Source organism: Xenopus laevis, chromosome 9_10S (genome assembly GCF_017654675.1).
Source record: "Xenopus laevis strain J_2021 chromosome 9_10S, Xenopus_laevis_v10.1, whole genome shotgun sequence".
NCBI classification, from domain to species: Eukaryota; Metazoa; Chordata; class Amphibia; order Anura; family Pipidae; genus Xenopus; species Xenopus laevis.
Window position 1 is genome coordinate 30,099,718 of NC_054388.1, and position 17,918 is coordinate 30,117,635.

The 17,918-nt window shown below is 42.8% G+C and overlaps 1 pseudogene; it reads right to left on the bottom strand.

Moving 5' to 3' along the window:
* Positions 1-34: 34 nt before the first annotated feature.
* LOC108702379 overlaps positions 35-17,918 on the bottom strand; it is a 31,033-nt pseudogene continuing 13,149 nt past the window's right edge.

A 17,918-nucleotide genomic window follows, 5' to 3' on the forward strand; every position in this document is an offset into this window, starting at 1 on the left:
TGTGACAAGTTTAAAGGCCTGAATCATTGCTGCTATTGACAAGATGATACTTTAGGCTGGTGCAATAAGTTCAGTATATAGAATTTGGCATTTTTAGCAATATTCATGTTTAGTTTAGTTCTCCTTTAAATGTATATGCCACATTCCCACACACCATAGGTGAAATTTAAATGTGGGAGACTACAGCTGAGGGGATTCCTTTCCAACCTAGCCTTGACAAATTCCACCCCCCAACACAAGCCGCAGACCCCCAGTCAGCTGGGACCTCCATCACACAGGGTGCGGCGGAGACAAGGGGCAGAAGGGCTCAGAGTCAGCAGCAGCAGAACACCGATTGCAGGGACAAGGCCAGCGCACGCCGGTTTTCGTTCCAACCGCAACTGCCCCATAGATCATCACCACCACAACCAGTACCAGTACTGCTGCATCAAGAAGTGCCTGGAGGAGAAGAAGAAGCTGGCTGTCAATCTTGCCGGCAAAGCAGAGCGGGGCAGACATAGGGCGGCCACGAGAGATAGCCAGGGAGAAGAAATCAACTGCTGCAGGATGGATGGTCGCCCTGTCGCCGTTTCTGAAGAGCAGCGGAAGTGGAGTTTCAGTAAGTTATTTTTTAATAAAGGCTTTGCAATTTAAAAGTTTGTTGGTGTTTATATTTCTATGTATACTAACGAATTTTTAAAACATTTATTTGATGTTACTGGTGCTTTAAGGATGTTGTGCATTCTGGTTATAGTGCATTTCTCTCTGAAAATCTGAGTAAAATGGGTTGTTCCAGACATAGTTCAGAAGAACAGTGTACTTTAATAAAAAAAAATTGATTGGAGAGGGGAAAACATATAATTGATAGGCTGCTCAGATAAAATTATCGCAAATGCTTTAAAATCACAACCAAAACCTGAAGAAACATTAAGAAAATGGAAAACTATCATTCGAATGGATAGAAGATTAGCCAAAATGGCTCGGCCAATGATCAGCTCTAGGAAGATCTAAGTTCTAAAATTACCTGTGTTTACTGTTACAATTAGAAGACACCTATGTGAAGCCAAGATATTGGCAAAAAGCCCCCACAAAGTCCCAATGTTGAAAAAAAATACATGTGCTGAAGAGCTTACATTTTGGCCTAAAGAGAAATGGCACAACATTTTGTGGACTGATGAAAGCAAGAATATTCTTCTTGGGTCTAGGGGCCACAGACAGTTTGTCAGACAACCCCCAAACACTGAATTCAAGCCACAGTACAGTGTGAAGACAGTGAAGCATGGTGGCATGATATGATATGGGAATGTGTCTCATACTATGGCGTTGGGCCCTAAAAAACGTCCAAAACAAAACCCAATAGGGAAACACAATGGGGTTGGCCAAGGAGGAAACCTTCTTAGTATTAGGTCATCTAAAGAAAAAATAAAATTGTAAAAGGATATGTTTTCAAGCTGCTTTATGTGCCTGGATCCCACTCTCCCTTTCATAGCTGGTCAGGTACCATCCCCTTAGGGAATATAATGCACATGAGCAAACTCTTCAGACCTGAGCCCAAATCAGTGAAGGTTAACATGCAAAACAAAATCTTCATAGTCAGATGTGAAGATGCCTGTGTGCCTGTGGGTACAAAGCCTAAATCTATCCCTGTAGGGTTACTATGTAGTTGTTTCTCCTATTAACACAAAATATTGGTAGGTGAGCAGTAATGCTCAGCATACATTTGCATTACAGAGGTATAGGGGAATCCTTCGGATTTGTGGCACACAGGTAATAAATGTATATGTGTCAAATCCATTCCCCTTTTAAAATACATGGGGGTTCATATTGTGGGGTTCACATCGACCAGGCAGAGAAACATTTCCTGATTTGTTCTTAGGATTTGTGTAATGCTTCAATGTCTGATAGGGGATGGTCAGGTTTTTGGCAGGCGTCTACTCTACCACCAGCCCCTTCTCCCATAACCTACCCTAATTGGCCGACTCACCATGTCACATGCAGGGTTTGAAAGTTGTGGTTGGAAAGAATGGGTAGAGTTCAAAACAAATAGCTGTCATAGGAGACTTTGTAAACACGAAAGGTGTGCAGTATGTGTTTTACGTTAAACTGCTTCTACTTGTTGGTATTGAGTCTGTGTTTGCACCTTGGCTGGTCTGTGCCAGAGGAGAGTGAAGTAGGCACTGGGTTTAAGGAAAGAGGCAAGCCCGTATCCTCAGCTCTCTTTACCCAAAGAAGGTCCTGAGCCAATTTTCCTTCACTTCAGTAGGCATACAGTACCTTGAATGAGCTCTAGCAGAGCTTGAGTGATACACTGTTTCTGTACCTTTAAGAGGTGGTTCCTGAGGTACACAGGGTATAGATAGCTACATTGACCAATCACCTTTAAAAGCAGGGAGAAGCGAACTAGACCAGGTGAGCATACCCTGAACTATAAAGCGTGTAATCCAAATGGAAGAGTGCGCTGGGATGAGCGCCCCTGTGAAGTGACCTGGTAGCTGAAGCAGAAGTTCCCAGCTGCCCCAAGTGAGGTAGCCCCAGGATGAAAGTGAAGAAGCACTACTTCATTGAGTGGCCTATGAAAATGTGCTTGTTGCAGCTGGCACTGTATAAAGTGGTTATAGACTGCATTATTACATTGATCTACAACTATATAACACACACGTTTTGAAGCCTGGGCTATTAGTGACCATAAAAGTACCCAGTGGTCTCTAATTTCCCTTTAATGTTTGGGAGGATGTTCATACAATATAATGTAGATTTTGGAAGCAGTCACAACAGCAGGATAACTGCAATTAAGCTTTTACTATGCATCCACAGGACATGTTTCGGGCTCACAGGCCCTTTTTCAAGCTTAATTACAGTCATCCTGCTGTTGTCAGTGCTTCCCAAATCTACATTATAGTTACAAGTTCTGTGCCCCTATAGCTACATCTCTGATTAAGACCATAAAAAGAAACACAGAGGTGTTTGAAACACTGATCTTTCTGCACACAAGGAAGTAATACAGCGTGAAGGAGAAAACACATGAAAATATGGGTGGATACTAAGTTTGGGGTAAGAAATTGAGGCTTTTGAAACACCTTTCCTAAACTGCCCCAAGTACTGGCCCCAAAATCCTGTTTTTATCTACAATAGTTTTGATACATACAATCTGTTATACCAAAATAAATCATCGTGGAAAATATTCCCTTTGTCACGTTCTATAATAAGGCTCTGTGTATTCCATTTGTCCCTCTTCAAGTGCAGCAATGGTGTTAAAACTGGTGTAAATATAATCTCCATATTCACAAATAGAAATCTAACAAAATACAGACTCAGCCTCCACTTTCCATATTCTGGTGAAAGTAAGAACAGTTTACAGACACTTTTGTGAATATGTCTTTAAAATAAGAAAAACGGAGAAGAAAACAAAATTTTTAACCACATTTTCTCCTTTAAATGGAGTTAAGGTCAGTGTAACTCTTCCACTTAGCAGCCTATTGTCAGGGTACAACCACTGTTTTCTGTGTAGTCAGAAAAGACACTTTAAAGGAGAATTCAACCCATAACATAAAAAAACCCTACCCTACATAGACCCCGTCCCTCATTCCCCCCCAGCCTAGCTGGTACCCTGGGGCAAATGCCCATAATTTTTTACTTACCTTTAAGTGCAGATTCTGTCCTCGGGAGTTCACGGGCGGCATCTTTTTTTCTTCATTAAAATTCGGACGCAAACCGTTGTTTTGGGCGCATGAGCAGTTGGAGTAACTTTTCGCTCCAGAACAACTGCGCATGCGCCAAAAGTCACGGAAATGTCCAAAGTCACGGAAAATGTCAGAAAGAATGCCGAAAATTTTCATCACTCAGGACCGGCATATTAGTCCGACTGCGTTTGCACCAAAAACAACAGTCTGTTTCCGAAGTTTAACGAACAAAAGAAGATGGTGGCCATGAACTTCCGAGGACAGAATCTGCACCGAAGGGTAAGTAAAAACTTAGGCCCCTGGTACCAAGGTACAGGCTGGGGGGGAGGGGGGTCTATGTAGGGTAGGGGTTTTTTTATGTTACGGATTGAATTCTCCTTTAAAGTGGCAGGGTATCTCTTCTCTGAAGGGCACAACAATTATTATGAGGCAAATGTACAGCCGAGAGGCACCTAATGACAGACTGACAGACTGTTTAGGAAGAGCTAAAGACAAATTCAGAAAAAAATGTTGGTAAAATTCATTTAAAATGTTGCGTGGAAGACAAATTCACAGAAACGTTGATAGAGGTTTTGTGAATTCTCCCTTTTAACACAGGGGGTGCTCAGTCATAAGCATTAGCTGTAACTGGTGTAATCTGTGCACATGGCCCAGGGCAAGCGTACTTGTGCATCTGAGCCCTACTTTCACTGTTTAGATTTTGCATATGTGATCTATGAAAGCATTAATTTTCTGCTTATTTGAATTTATACATATCGGTTGGGGCTGCCACGTGGCTTCCCTTAGGCAATACTTTAGAGCAGTGCTGTCCAACTGATATGGTACAGAGGGCCGGAATTTTTCTAATCTACATAGTGGAGGGCCGATAATGGAAGTTAATGTTAGCCACTCCCTGTTTTTAGACCACGCCTACTTTAAACCACACTCATTTTACTGCATGTCCATGTCCACATTAATAGCACACCAAAAAAACAGATGGTTAGTGCTCTGGCAGGGATCAGGGCCAGAACTAGGGGTAGGCAGAGTAGGTGGCTGTCTAGGACAGGTACATAAATACTTGGGGGCAATTTGATGTGATCAGATTTATTTTCTGCTGCTGCTGGCACAGGAAAAGATTGGGGGCAATATGATGGCTGCTGGAGGGCTGTATGATGGATGGCTGCTTAGCTTGAAGGGTACATGTATGGGGGGGGCAGTATAATGGATGGCTACTGGCACAGGTATGGAGGGCAGTATGATGGATGGCTACTGGCACAGGTACAGGGGGGCTTAATTATGGATGGCTGCTGGGCTTGCTGGTACAGGTACAGGGCGCAGTAATATAAATGAAAAAGTATTGCACATTTTCTTGCTTTCTTTATTTAAAAACCATCATTGTAAGGAGGTAAATGGTAATGCAGCCCGTCTAAGGTCCCCATACATGGGCAAGTAAGCTGCCGACTCGGTCTGTCAGCAGCTTTTATCGGCCTGTGTATGGCCACCTTAAGATCTGCGCTTATTGTGAGGTCACCAAACCAGAGGATCTTTGCCCTGCCAGGACACCCAAATCAGGCTGATATAGTCAATTGGCCATCAGATCATAACAGGGACCTATAGCTTTTCATCAGGAGCCCGAACCATGGTGTTCTGATGGCTGAACTTTGGCCAAATATTATTTGGGAAGGCCATCATTTTGGCTGCATACTTGGCAGCTATTGTCAGCTCATAAATGACCAGCAGACGTTGATACACAGTGGGCACACCTTTGTGGGGGAGAAGGTTGGATTCGGGGGCTGCAGATGTTACTGAAGGCTCATACCATTGGTTGGCATTTTAGATTTGAAGATATGATGCATTTGTATAAACCCACAGTGCACTGTGATTGCAGGGTTTCAATAATGGGAAAGCAGCGTTACAATCCTATGGTGCTAGGCAGAACAGATGAGAGGGATCGGCTATAAGCGATGCTTCTTTTGTTCCTTTATGGAAGTGTGTTTGGCGTGTACCTCCGAATGAATGTCTGAGCTAATTATTGCATGAGCCCCCTGCTGGGTCTGCTGTAAGCTACTTGCGCCTCAATACCAGTGATTCTACATGTAGAATTTTCCAGCTGGAAGCCTTTCAGCCAATGCTGCTTTGCTGGTACAACTCAGTCTCCTCACTATCTCTTGCTTTTACTTCTCTAGGATTTTAATATGACGTGCACGGATATTCGGAGACAATTTGTAAATTGTAATGTCTCAAAGGGCTGTTCCTGCTTAACTCAGCTTAATACAGGTATAGACACTATAGCTATAGTTGTACGTGATCCCTCTATGAGCAAACTTAGAATAAGTCAGTAACTCCTTCATAGGGCCCTGGAAACACAAAGCAAGAGGGGGAAATGACTATTTACTCTGCTATTAAAATGTGCATTAGTCAAACACAAGGAGAAAATAAAAAAGGTCAAGTATCCCTGTAACATGAAGCTCAGTGTATTCTGCATGTTCATTTAAATCTACCAACTTGTTGTTCAGTAGTATTTAAAGGGAAACACCACCCAAACAACATCTCTGCACTCCGGCCTCTGACAACTCCTGAAAAAATGTTGCGAGCCAGCTGATTGAAAGGCAAAGGACCTGACTCCCAAATACATTGTTTTAAGAGTAGGGATGGGCGAATTTGACCCGTTTCAGCAAAAATTCACCGCCGGCGAATTTTTTTGACATTACGCCGGCCATTAAAGTCTGTGGGTGTCAAAAATAAATTGACGTGTGGCAACATTTTTTTTGACACGCAGCAAATATTTTTTTGACGCACGCCGCCATACAAGTCTAAGAAAAATTCGCCCATCCCTATTTAAGAGTCAAACACAGAGAACAGGAAGGGATAAAAAAAACTGCTTTCAGTTGAAATTACATTCTCATAAATTTTATTATGCAAGAAAAGAGTGTTTGGGTGAAGAACCCCTTTAAAGGAGAACTAAAGCCTAGAAATGAATATGACTTAAAATGCCATATAAACTTATTGTACCAACCAAAAGTTTCAGCTTGTCAATAGCAGCAATGATCCAGGACTTCAAACTTGTCACAGGGGGTCACCATCTTGAAAAGTGTCGGTGACACTCACATGATCAGTGGGCTCTGAGCAGCTGTTGAGAAGCTAAGCTTAGGGGTCGTCACTAATTATCCAGCAGAAAATGAGGTTGGCCTGTAATATAAGCTAATGCTACAGGGCTGATTATTAAATTCTGATGCTAATTGCACTGGTTTCTGTGCTGCCATGTAGTAATTATCTGTATTAATTACTAATCCGCCTCATATTGTGATATTTCTATTCTATGTGTACTGTATATTGTGAGTCAGTCCCTAAGCTCAGTAAGTGACAGCAGCACAGAGCATGTGCAGTGAATCAGCAGAAAAGAAGATTGGGAGCTACTGGGGCATCTTTGGAGACAGAGATCTTTACTGCTAAAGGGCTGTGGTTGCCTTGGGCTGGTACAGAAGCCCAAAACATTGAACAACATTTCTACCCTACTTCTTTAGTTAAGCTTTAGTTCTCCTTTAAGCAGTTGGTCTCAGTCTGATTGGTGGTGATTAAAGGGGTTGTTCACCTTTAAATTAACTTTTAGTGTGATGTAGAGTGTGATATTCTGCGACAATTTGCAATTGGTTTTCATATTTTTATTATTTGTAGTTTGAGTTATTTAGCAGTTTATTCAGCAGCACTCCAGTTTGCAATGTGGTTGCTAGGGTCCACATTACCCTAGCAACCATGCACTGATTTGAATAAGAGACTGGAATATGAATAGGAGCTGAGCTGAATAGAAAGATGAGCAATAATATAACAATACATTTGTAGCCTTACAGAGCATTTGTTTTTAGATGGGGTCAGTGACCCCCCATTTGAAAGCTGGAAAGTGTCAGAAGAAGGCAAATAATTCAAAAACTGTACAAAAAATAAATAACAAAGGCCAAATGAAAAGTTGCTTAGAATTAGCCATTCTATAACATACTAAGTGTTAACTTGAATGTGAACCACCCCTTTAAAGAACATGACATGTATCTGTGAATAGCACAACATTATAACCAAGCACATAGCCTGGTGGCTATCTAGTCTGCTTGTCAATTTGCCAGATACCTTACCGAAGTGTAGATTGGCCTGACTGGAAGGACTGTGTGGAATTATGGGTACAGGATCAGACAGGGCTCTCTTGTGCTTTGTCGTCGGAGGAGGTAGAGTTTTCTTGACAGAAGCAGAGGGGCTGGCTGGTGGTGGAGGCGGCGGCACATTGGGTACTGAAAAATGAGATATATCTGCTTTAAGGTGAAGGACAGGGCCACACACAGGCCAACAGGCCTTATGAGATAGAGTGCTCCCTCAAGCTTGGGGTGCCAGTCACACTAAAGCAAAACTTGGCACTGTTCAGTGGTTGGCGGCAGCCGGTGGAAGAAAGATGAACCCTTGCTATTGTCAATGCTCATGATCTGACTAAACCAAGTGCAATAAGTGCAAAAAGTTGGACCGTGGCAATAAAATGGCTTTTCACTTTCTAGTTACAAATTAGTGTTGCCAGGGAAATACTACCTGGAGCATTCAAAGATGAGCGTCTCTGGTGACACTCAATCAGGTTGCTACAGCCATAGGGGTCCCAGCCTCAATCCCAAACTCACAATTCTATTAAGTTTATGGTTTCTTTAATATAGTTTAACAGCGTACTTATAAAGCACTTTTAAGGGGGCGGGATATGTCTGGCCAGGTTGCCTGGTGCGTCCAGCTTGCATTGCCGACACTGCCTCTAATTACTGCCGCCACACTATTTCCCTTAAAGAAACTCTGCCTGAGACTGTTTCTAAGAGTGTTACTGAGGAAGCAGAAGGCTCACCTAAAGTTGAACAAGGGAGAGGGTCTTCAATCCACTTGAGAAATTTAGCATTGCATGGTGCCCATTTAAAGAAAAGTTTACAGAGTGCCTTCCCTCACCTGGAAACACACTCCTCTGCAGTAATCAGCCTTAGTCAGGCACTTGAACCCAGGGGGGAGAATAACAAATGAAATAAATCTGTTGACAGTACGTGCCGTATAGATATTTATCCACTTTCTGTAATAAGTAGCTGTTGGGTTTAGAGGCAGCAATGCCGGATGTGACGCAAGCACAGAAGCAAGAAGGGGGCGTTCTGGTGTCCCCACAAATGTTGGGTCATTTGCTTTGAAGCATGTATTACGTATACCAATAGAAGTGTGTTCTGGGTAGAGGGTAATTATAGAAACCAGCCCAGGTTCAGGCATCACCTGCCACCGACAGAAAATATCCCTTAGATTCTCATTAGAGACCAAACTCCAACCATGAGGAACCAGGCAGGAAGGATCAAGAAAAGGAGGAAGGAGGTAGAGATTTGCTATCGGTGGTCTGCCACATGGTTGGAACCCCACGGTTCCTGTGTCCCTCAAGACACGAGAAAAACACTTATCCAAAACATTCTCCTGTCACAGAATGGCTACTCTGCTTTGTAGAAATGTGATTCTTACTATTAAAGCCTTTGAATCAGGTATATAGTACAATGTTTATTTGGACTTCACAAAAAGGGGAACAAATAGTAGGCTCCCCCCAGTGATTATATTAGTTTAGCCTGGTGGTACAGTTAACAGGAAACTGCACCACTCTGGTTACTTCTGTAGGAGCATCATGGAGCTCACACATAAGTACCCACCTCCTTTATTCTTTTGATGACCAAAGCATCTGCAGTAGAGTGAAAAAGCAGTTTTTTACTTAAAGTTCTGCTTTTTTACAAGCACAAAGAAAGAAGAACAGAGAGACACTCAGTGGTGCTTTCACATAAGTACCGCATACTAGTTTAGATTTCTGCCAATAGCAGCACCAGTCTGGGGTATCGGGTAAGCGATTCTAATTACAGGGGGTTGCCAGAAATTTGGAATCATTCGGCACCTCCAGTGATTAAAACTTTCCTTCTTTTCTTCTTCTTTAAAACCTAAGTAATCTTCCATTGCCTAAAAGCAAATACATTTCAGAACTGATTTATATTTCAGTTCATAGCCTAAAATAAACTTTGGCAACCTGTCATCTTTAAAAGGATACTGTCATGGGAAAAAATTTTTTTTTCAAAATTAATCAGTTAATAGTGCTGCTCCAGCAGAATTCTGCACTGAAATCCATTTCTCAAAAGAGCAAACAGATTTTTTTATATTCAATTTTGAAATCTGACATGGGGCTAGACATATTGTCAATTTCCCAGCTGCCCCAAGTCATGTGACTTGTGCTCTGATAAACTTCAATCACTCTTTACTGCTGTACTGCAAGTTGGAGTGATATCACCCCCTTCCTTTCCCCCCCCCCCAAGCAGCCAAACAAAAGAACAATGGGAAGGTAACCAGATAGCAGCTCCCTAACACAAGATAACAGCTGCCTGGTAGATCTAAGAACAACACTCAATAGTAAAAACCCATGTCCCGCTGAGACACATTCAGTTACATTGAGAAGGAAAAACAGCAGCCTGCCAGAAAGCATTTCTCTCCTAAAGTGCAGGCACAAGTCACATGACCAGGGGCAGCTGGGAAATTGACAAAATGTCTAGCCCCATGTCAGATTTCAAAATTCAATATAAAAAAATCTGTTTGCTCTTTTTAAAAATTGATTTCAGTGCAGAATTCTGCTGGAGCAGCACTATTAACTGATTCATTTTGGAAATTTTTTTTTTTCCCATGACAGTATCCCTTTAAGATACAGATAAGCTGTTGGTGGGAATATTGTTTATAAACATCTGGAAGGCTACAAGTTTTCTAAGAGCAATGCTGTCATTATTCCAAGGGACAGTACTGGAAATTGGTTCTCAGCCTTATGAAGAAACAACAATTACTCGGGATTTAGAGACAGATTATCTTTTGACTATAAGCCACATTCTGCTCCTGTTAGAAACATGTACCTCTGATTGGGTATCTTGGTGGCAGGGGAGGAGTGAACGTGGAGGTGGGAGTAACCGCATTCTCTGCTCCGAGGCTTGAATCATATCGCTGGTCATGAGATGCTCGCCTTAAAAACATACCGCTGGAGGCAACCTTGTCCACACAGAGAGCATTGGGAGACTGGAAGCAGCTGTAGGGACGCAGAGACCTCTCCTTCTTGACTGGGCCCAGCTGGAAAATCGAGAATACTGACCATGTAGACTATTTAGCTTCAGACCTGCCACTTTAAGGATTTGTGAGTAATCCATTCAATCGACGCAGTTCTGAAGCTCAATTTCCACCCCCCATGCAACAATGTATGAACTAACTTGAAGCTACGAACGACAGCTTTGATTTGGTGATATTAGAAAAAAAACTCTACAGAATGCATTACAAATGAATAAACTCCATCTTCCTGTTGGAGGTGCCAATAATAGGCCAGAAAATGGGCACCTGTAACCATTCTTTGTCAGTAGCATGTTTTTCCCATGGAGAGCAGACCAACCTTTTCATCCAGATCATCATCGCTTTCATACATGTCATCCTCCCGCAGCCGCCACTCGTATTCCACATGAACACGCATGTTAAACTGATTGTTCTGAGCCTGGACCAGCTAAAGAGATGGACAGAAATGAGGGAATATGGTGGTGGGAAGGGGCAGCTGGAGGTAAAGAAGGAAAAGCAAAACAAAGTAGAAAAGACCAGAAAGGAAGGAAACTTGGATGAGGGAGAGACTACATTGGACCGTTGCTGTATTTTTCTCATATTTTGGATTCAGATGTAATTTTAACAGGCACTGACACAGGGTAATCTGATCAGAATGCCCCCCCCCCCCCCGCTGCCTTTCATTGTGCTAAAGACAAACACTGTGTCCTAAGGAGAACTGCAGTGCCATTATGTACTTAATGTGCTTAATGTTACTTATTGTATGTAACATGGCTTGATCAGGGAGTTGCACAAGCTATTAGTAGTTCACTAGCCCAAAGCTAATTTTCCTTCCCATACACACACTAAAGAGTGCCACTAAACTTTGCAGCATTAAGGAAACCTTCTTACCAGTTCTTCTCACAGAGTGTGTTTGAGCCTTTTGGCAATATCCAGTGCAGTCTCACCAGCTTCCTTATCTGTTTTCCAAGACAAAAAATGTTTTGTCACAAAGGTATAAATCAAAATTCATAATTTTTAATCTCAAAATATTGTAACACATAGAAGCCCATGAAAGCTGCCCATAGTGCCACTGATGTACTGGCCATGCATCCCTGCAATAATCAAAATATCTGACCTGTTCCCTCTGGGCCGAACAGACAGTCAGCTTAAGACAAAACTCTTGTTATAGTATCTATGGTGACTTCACGCTCTATGGCTTCTTTATATAGTACCAGAATACTCCGTGGACCAGGTTATGTTTTATTTTATTCTGGGCTCAAATGGTGGCAGCTGATTGGAAGTTCTTTGTGTCGGTCTCTCTATGTAAAGAAAGTTTTCCAACAACAGAATCATCACCTTAGTTAGTCCAGTGATTGTCAAACGTTTCTGGTTCAAAGCCCCCTTAGAGATCTGAGCTAGCCTCCAGCCCCACCTTAATATCAAGCTTTTACATTAAGGAAAATATTTATGTATCAGCCATTGTAGTAAGCTTCCCTTGGCACTACTTCAAGCCTCACAGTCAAACAGTTCAGGTATCACTGGCTTAGCCTAGTTTGCCTTAAAATTTCCATTTGAACATTAGACCCCTCACCAAAAGCATCCAGGACTAGTGACAAGTACTCTCTTCCAACTTGAGTCCATTTCTACTCTACTCCTCCTGTTCTAAATATCAGGAACTTACTTATTTTCAGGTTGACTTTGGCTCGCAGGAAGAGTTTGATGCTTTCCGTCTTGTTGTACAGACAACAGTAATGAAGGGCCGTGTTCCCTCTTACAGTCTGTTTCACCAGATTTCCACTGAGGATCAAATAATCATCAGAAGGCAAAGACAAGGCTATTAGTATGGTTCATCTCTAACTTCATCAAACACTAGAATAGATAGTGTTGTTTTGCACATTTTTTGCCCCAAAATATAAACAGAGGGCTAGTGCTGCCATCTACAGGTAACAGAAGAATATGTGATTCGTTGTATTGTTCCCAGAATGTGGCTCCTCATGGGTATGTTATACACTGTTTCTGTTCTGCATGTTACATGTTTAATGGCACAACAGTAACCCTGTATGGGTTGATTAATACAGATGGGAAACTGGAGTCATAGGTTAATATTAAAAGGGGATGATAACACAACAATGTTGTACAACACCAGGGAGAGGTCATGAATATTGAATGTTTTGCATGCCACTTGCAGAGTAAAAGAGAAGGTGTCCATGGGTTATACATTTACAAGAACACTTGAGACATTTAAATGAATGGAACAGAAATACACAGTACAGAAAACACAAAGTCCTACCTGTTATGCACCAGAAAGTCCACTATATGCAGGGAGGTTCGGTCAGATAACAGCACCGCCAAGTGCAGCACCATCTCACCCGGCTCCTGAGCAAGGCAGATTGTAATGGCTTAATATATTTACAAATTCCAATATGTTATAGGCTAGAGAAGCTGTGGTTAAATGTCCTGCTTACTCCTCCTCTGTGCTTACATAAAAAATACTTTGATAGTGTGGAATAAAAGAAAAGGGGATTTTTTGTTACTCACCGTTAAATCCTTTTCTCTTCAGACGTCTGTGGGAAACAGCATCATGGGGTATAGCTCCCTCCACTAAGAGGCAGGACACGAGAGAGAGAGGAAGACTCCTCCCCTACTGCTAAACCCGCTACCATATTCCTATAGGATCAGTTTTTCATATCAAAGAGTATAGGAAGGAACAATGAACTATAACTAAAAACTTATATACAGACCATATTGCCAGGTAAAAGAAGATTGGTAGGGTCCACTTCCAGTGCAGAGAGACCCTGTGTCCCAGAGATGTCTGAAGAGAAAAGGATTTAACGGTAACACAAAACCTCCTTTTCTCTTGCAGAGTTCTGTGGGACACAGGGACATACAAAAGCTGTCCCCTAAGTGTTGGGAGGGACGAAAAGGGCCTTAGTTTAGAGAACTGCAGCACCGTCCTGCCAAAACGGGTGTCGGATGCTGAAAAGATTTCTAATTAATTCATTTTGTGAACGAATAGAGGTAGCCCCAAATGCCCGCACTATAAATTTTCTCAGCTGAAGCCTGATTCCAGAAGTTTGAGGACGTGCGGATTCCTCTGGTACCATTAGTGTAATTGTAATGTCCAAACGGGAGGTTTCATATTTGAACTGATATGGATGGCTGTACAGGTGCATCCAGTGGAGCTCGGGGAGTATCTATAGTACCCCTGGATTATTTTGTGTGGCAGGAACCAGCACATCCTGAGCTTGGGAGGGCTCAGTGGATGTTTTTGTACAAGACTAGCATAGTGGGTCCTTGCAGCATTTGGCACCTGCTCAGAGAGGGGGGGGGGGTGGGGGTGTGTGTGGGTGTGTGTGTGTGTGTGTGTGTGTGTGTGTGTGTGTGTGTGTGTGTGTGGGTGGGTGGGTGGGTGGGTGGGTGGGTGGGTGGGTGGGTGGGTGGGTGGGTGGGTGTGTGTGTGTGTGTGTGTGTGTGTGTGTGTGTGTGTGTGTGTGTGTGTGTGTGTTCCCTGCTATTTAGTACCAGTCTCCTTTAAGTTTTTGTCTTTTCTTGGGATGGCGAGCACATATCCCTGGATTGCCTTGTGCTGAACGGATGGCGAGTGGATTCTTTCCGGGTCCTAATTTCAGATGGAGAGCAGAAGCTGAATAGACAAGTCTGTGTCAGCTGCAGCCGCATTCAGAGTGGAAGTGCGAAGAGAAAAAGCACAAACAAATTTGGCGCCACGGGTGACTCAAATTATGTCAGCAAAAGTGTGTGCGCGCCACTCCCCTGCGGTCAAGCCCAGGGGTAGAGGGGTACAGTCATCTAAAGGGGACCAGAGTGCTAGCCTGCCAATGAATGTGGAGGGGAAGCTTATGTACAGCACTAGTGCAAAGGTTTTCACTGCTTATAGGCCAAGGGTGACATTTGCTGGACAGAATAGATGGTAGGGTTTGGCATACTGTTTGGCTCGCTTCTCTGAAGTCTTAGCAGCCCCTTATCCTGTGAGGTAGGAAGCCACTCTAGAGGGACTCCTCAGTCGGAAACCTCTGGGTCAACCTCTGTTGCCAGAAAAATAAATCTGGCCGCAGTATATACCTGATTGGAATAGGGTAGTGGTATAGCAGCAGGGGAGGAGTTTTCCTCTCTCTCTATAGCTATACCCCATGGTCCCTGTGCCCAACAGAAATTCCCATTTCTGGAACATCTGACTTTTTTTTTTGTAATATGTAGCATGGCGTAATTGGGTGGAGTTGTGCTATGCTATCCTGTAAAACCCAAAGTATCCTCTACAAGTTAAAGGGAGATGTAATCTGTCCCAAAAACTGAATTATTTGCTTCCCCTAGCTCTCCAAATAAGGCAGCCCAAACAAGAATCATACCTTGCAGCACTGCTTCAGCCATGTTGTAATTATCTAACATACTAAGGTTACATTGGAACTGCAGATATACTGCAATACTAAAATAATATACTAAATATACTAAAATACATTGAATATAAATAAAGCTTATTAAACATATACTGTATATGGCACAGGCTACACACACAGAGGTACCTACCTGTGCTGGATGAGGCAGTGGCTCAGTCAGATCCACCTTCTCAGCATAGGCCTGAATTAAGGTATAGATGTCCTTAAATCTTACGGCCTCCTGCGGATCATAGAGGCGCGTAATAGCACTAGTGCAGCCCCTCTTGGTGTAAGCCCACTGCACATATTTAGCAAGAATAAAGTCTTTCCTCTCAGGCCTAGAAAATAACAAGAAGAACCCTCATTAGCCAAATGTCCATATCCTACTGTTTCCTTTACTTGCAGGTCTGTCTGTCATGCAACAGAAGTCAGCAACTTAAAGGTCTGCTAATTGGCAGTGTTTCAGAAGCCAGAACTTTATCAATTACACTGTTAACTTTACTCCCTTTACTCACATAGCACTTTCCATGGTGGGCTTGATGGACGGAGATGGCAGACAGGCTTCTATGATGTCATTAAATCCAGAATTACCAACATTTCTTGCTAGCTGGAAAATAAACTGAAAACATGTTAAAGTAGATGCAAAAAACGGAGCACCGAAAAAGCTGGTTTAAAAATTTAAAAAGGTCAAAATTCATTCAATGATGAATGGGGCGTGGCTTGCGCGTGCATGTAGCTACACGCGTCTTTGTGGAGCTCCGTGTCCGGTGTCACAAAAAGAGCAGCAATAAGCAGATCCAGGGCGGAATTCAACCGCAAACTTACCGACGGCCATTACTTCAATGTCCAGGAGGAGAACTAAGCAGCAACCGCTGCAGCTCACGGACTTCTACGGGTCCCAGCCGAAGGCCTCTCAAAAAAGCAGCAGCCAAGATGGCGCCCGCTCCTCTTCCAGCGCATCATCACCTGCACACGCGGGAGCTGAAATAGAACAACAGCCAGATAAGTACGATGATTCTGTACAAGGCATAACACAGGCAAACTTAAAAGCCATGCTTACACAGCTCAGGGAAGATATATGCGCAGACACCAAGCGCACAGTGCAGGACCTAAGAAGGGATTTGCAAGAACTAGGCGAACGCACTGACCGCCTAGAAAATAAAATGGCAGACCTTGTGGAAGTGCACAACACTATGGCAGATGCAGTTAATTTACATGACGCAGAGCTGGAAAAAATTCAGAATAAGATAGCTGATATTGAGGATCGCTCAAGGAGGAATAATGTGAGGCTAAGGGGGATCCCTGAGGAAACCCTTCCACCCCAGTTACGCCAATATGCCTTAGACCTCATTAAAGCGGCACTACCGGACACCCCAGCGGACCAGCTAATAATAGATAGGATTCACAGGATCCCTAAGGCAAAAAATGCCCCTAGCAGTGCTCCTAGGGACACTATCCTGAGAATTCATTTTTTCCACGTAAAGGAAGCCTTGATGCACTACGCTAGGCAGCACAAGACACTCCTAGCACCATATAACAACATCCAAATATATGCTGACCTGTCGACAGCTACCATGGCCAAAAGGCGTGAACTGGCAGCAATCACGCAAATCTTACGCCAAAATGAGATACAATACAAATGGGGCTATCCAACTAAGCTAATAGTCCACTGGCAAAATACTACAAAAATCATTGCTACAGTGGCGGAGGGCACAGCAGCTCTTAAACAATGGAAGATCTACACGGATACACAGCAAGCACCATCACCATCAAAAGGTTCTATGCAAATTGAACAGGAATGGAACAAAGTCCAACCTTAAGCAAGGGAAGCTTACCCTGGTCACTTAACTAACACACATCTCCTGACACCGGAAAGGAGACACATGGATCTAATTACACCGGATCCAAACACCCCCCTTCTACAATCTCTAACTGCTGAACTTTCTGCCTAGCAACGGCATGCACGCAGGTAGAGAACAGCCAATATATTTGGCTAAACTGTATATATGTTTTGTTAGATCTGTTTATGCTACTTTCCTTCCTTTCCACTTTCTCTATCTTTCTTTGGAGACTGGTAAACTGTATAAGATTGTATATGTATTATTAACTGTGGGGTCAGCCAAGTACAGCCCACTTAGCAATTTACAATACCACAATGGTTCTTAAAATGTATGAGTATCAATGCAAGGGGCCTCAATACCCCTCGCAAACGATTGTTAATGCTAGCGGAATGCAAAAGACAACAAGCGGACCTAATTTGGATCCAAGAAACCCACTTTAGGACCAAAGATCAAAACAAACTAGAAAATAAACACTACAAGATGATGGCAGCGGCGACCTCAACATCCAAAAAGAGAGGTGTAGCCATAATGGTAAAAAAGTCATTAAATATAAAAAGTGTGAGGCACTTGGCTGACTCCAGTGGCAGATGTCTAATTGTTATTTGTAACGTTAATCAACAGCTATACACCTTGGTCAACCTGTATGCCCCAAATACAGAACAAAATGTATTTCTAACACAAGCTTTAGAACAAATTCATAACTTTAAGCAAGGGACAGTCATAATTGGAGGTGACTTCAATAACATACCCGACTCAAAGATGGACAGAACCCCTCAGGTAGAGTCCCTACCCAAAAGTTATGGTAGGGTAGTTATCAAAAAGTCCCAAAAATTCTCTAGACTCTTAGAGCAGTATAATTTGTATGACATATGGCGAGTACAGCACCCCACACAAAAAGATTTTACTTTTTATTCGGCTAAACACAATTCGTACACTAGGATTGACTTATTCCTAACCCACGC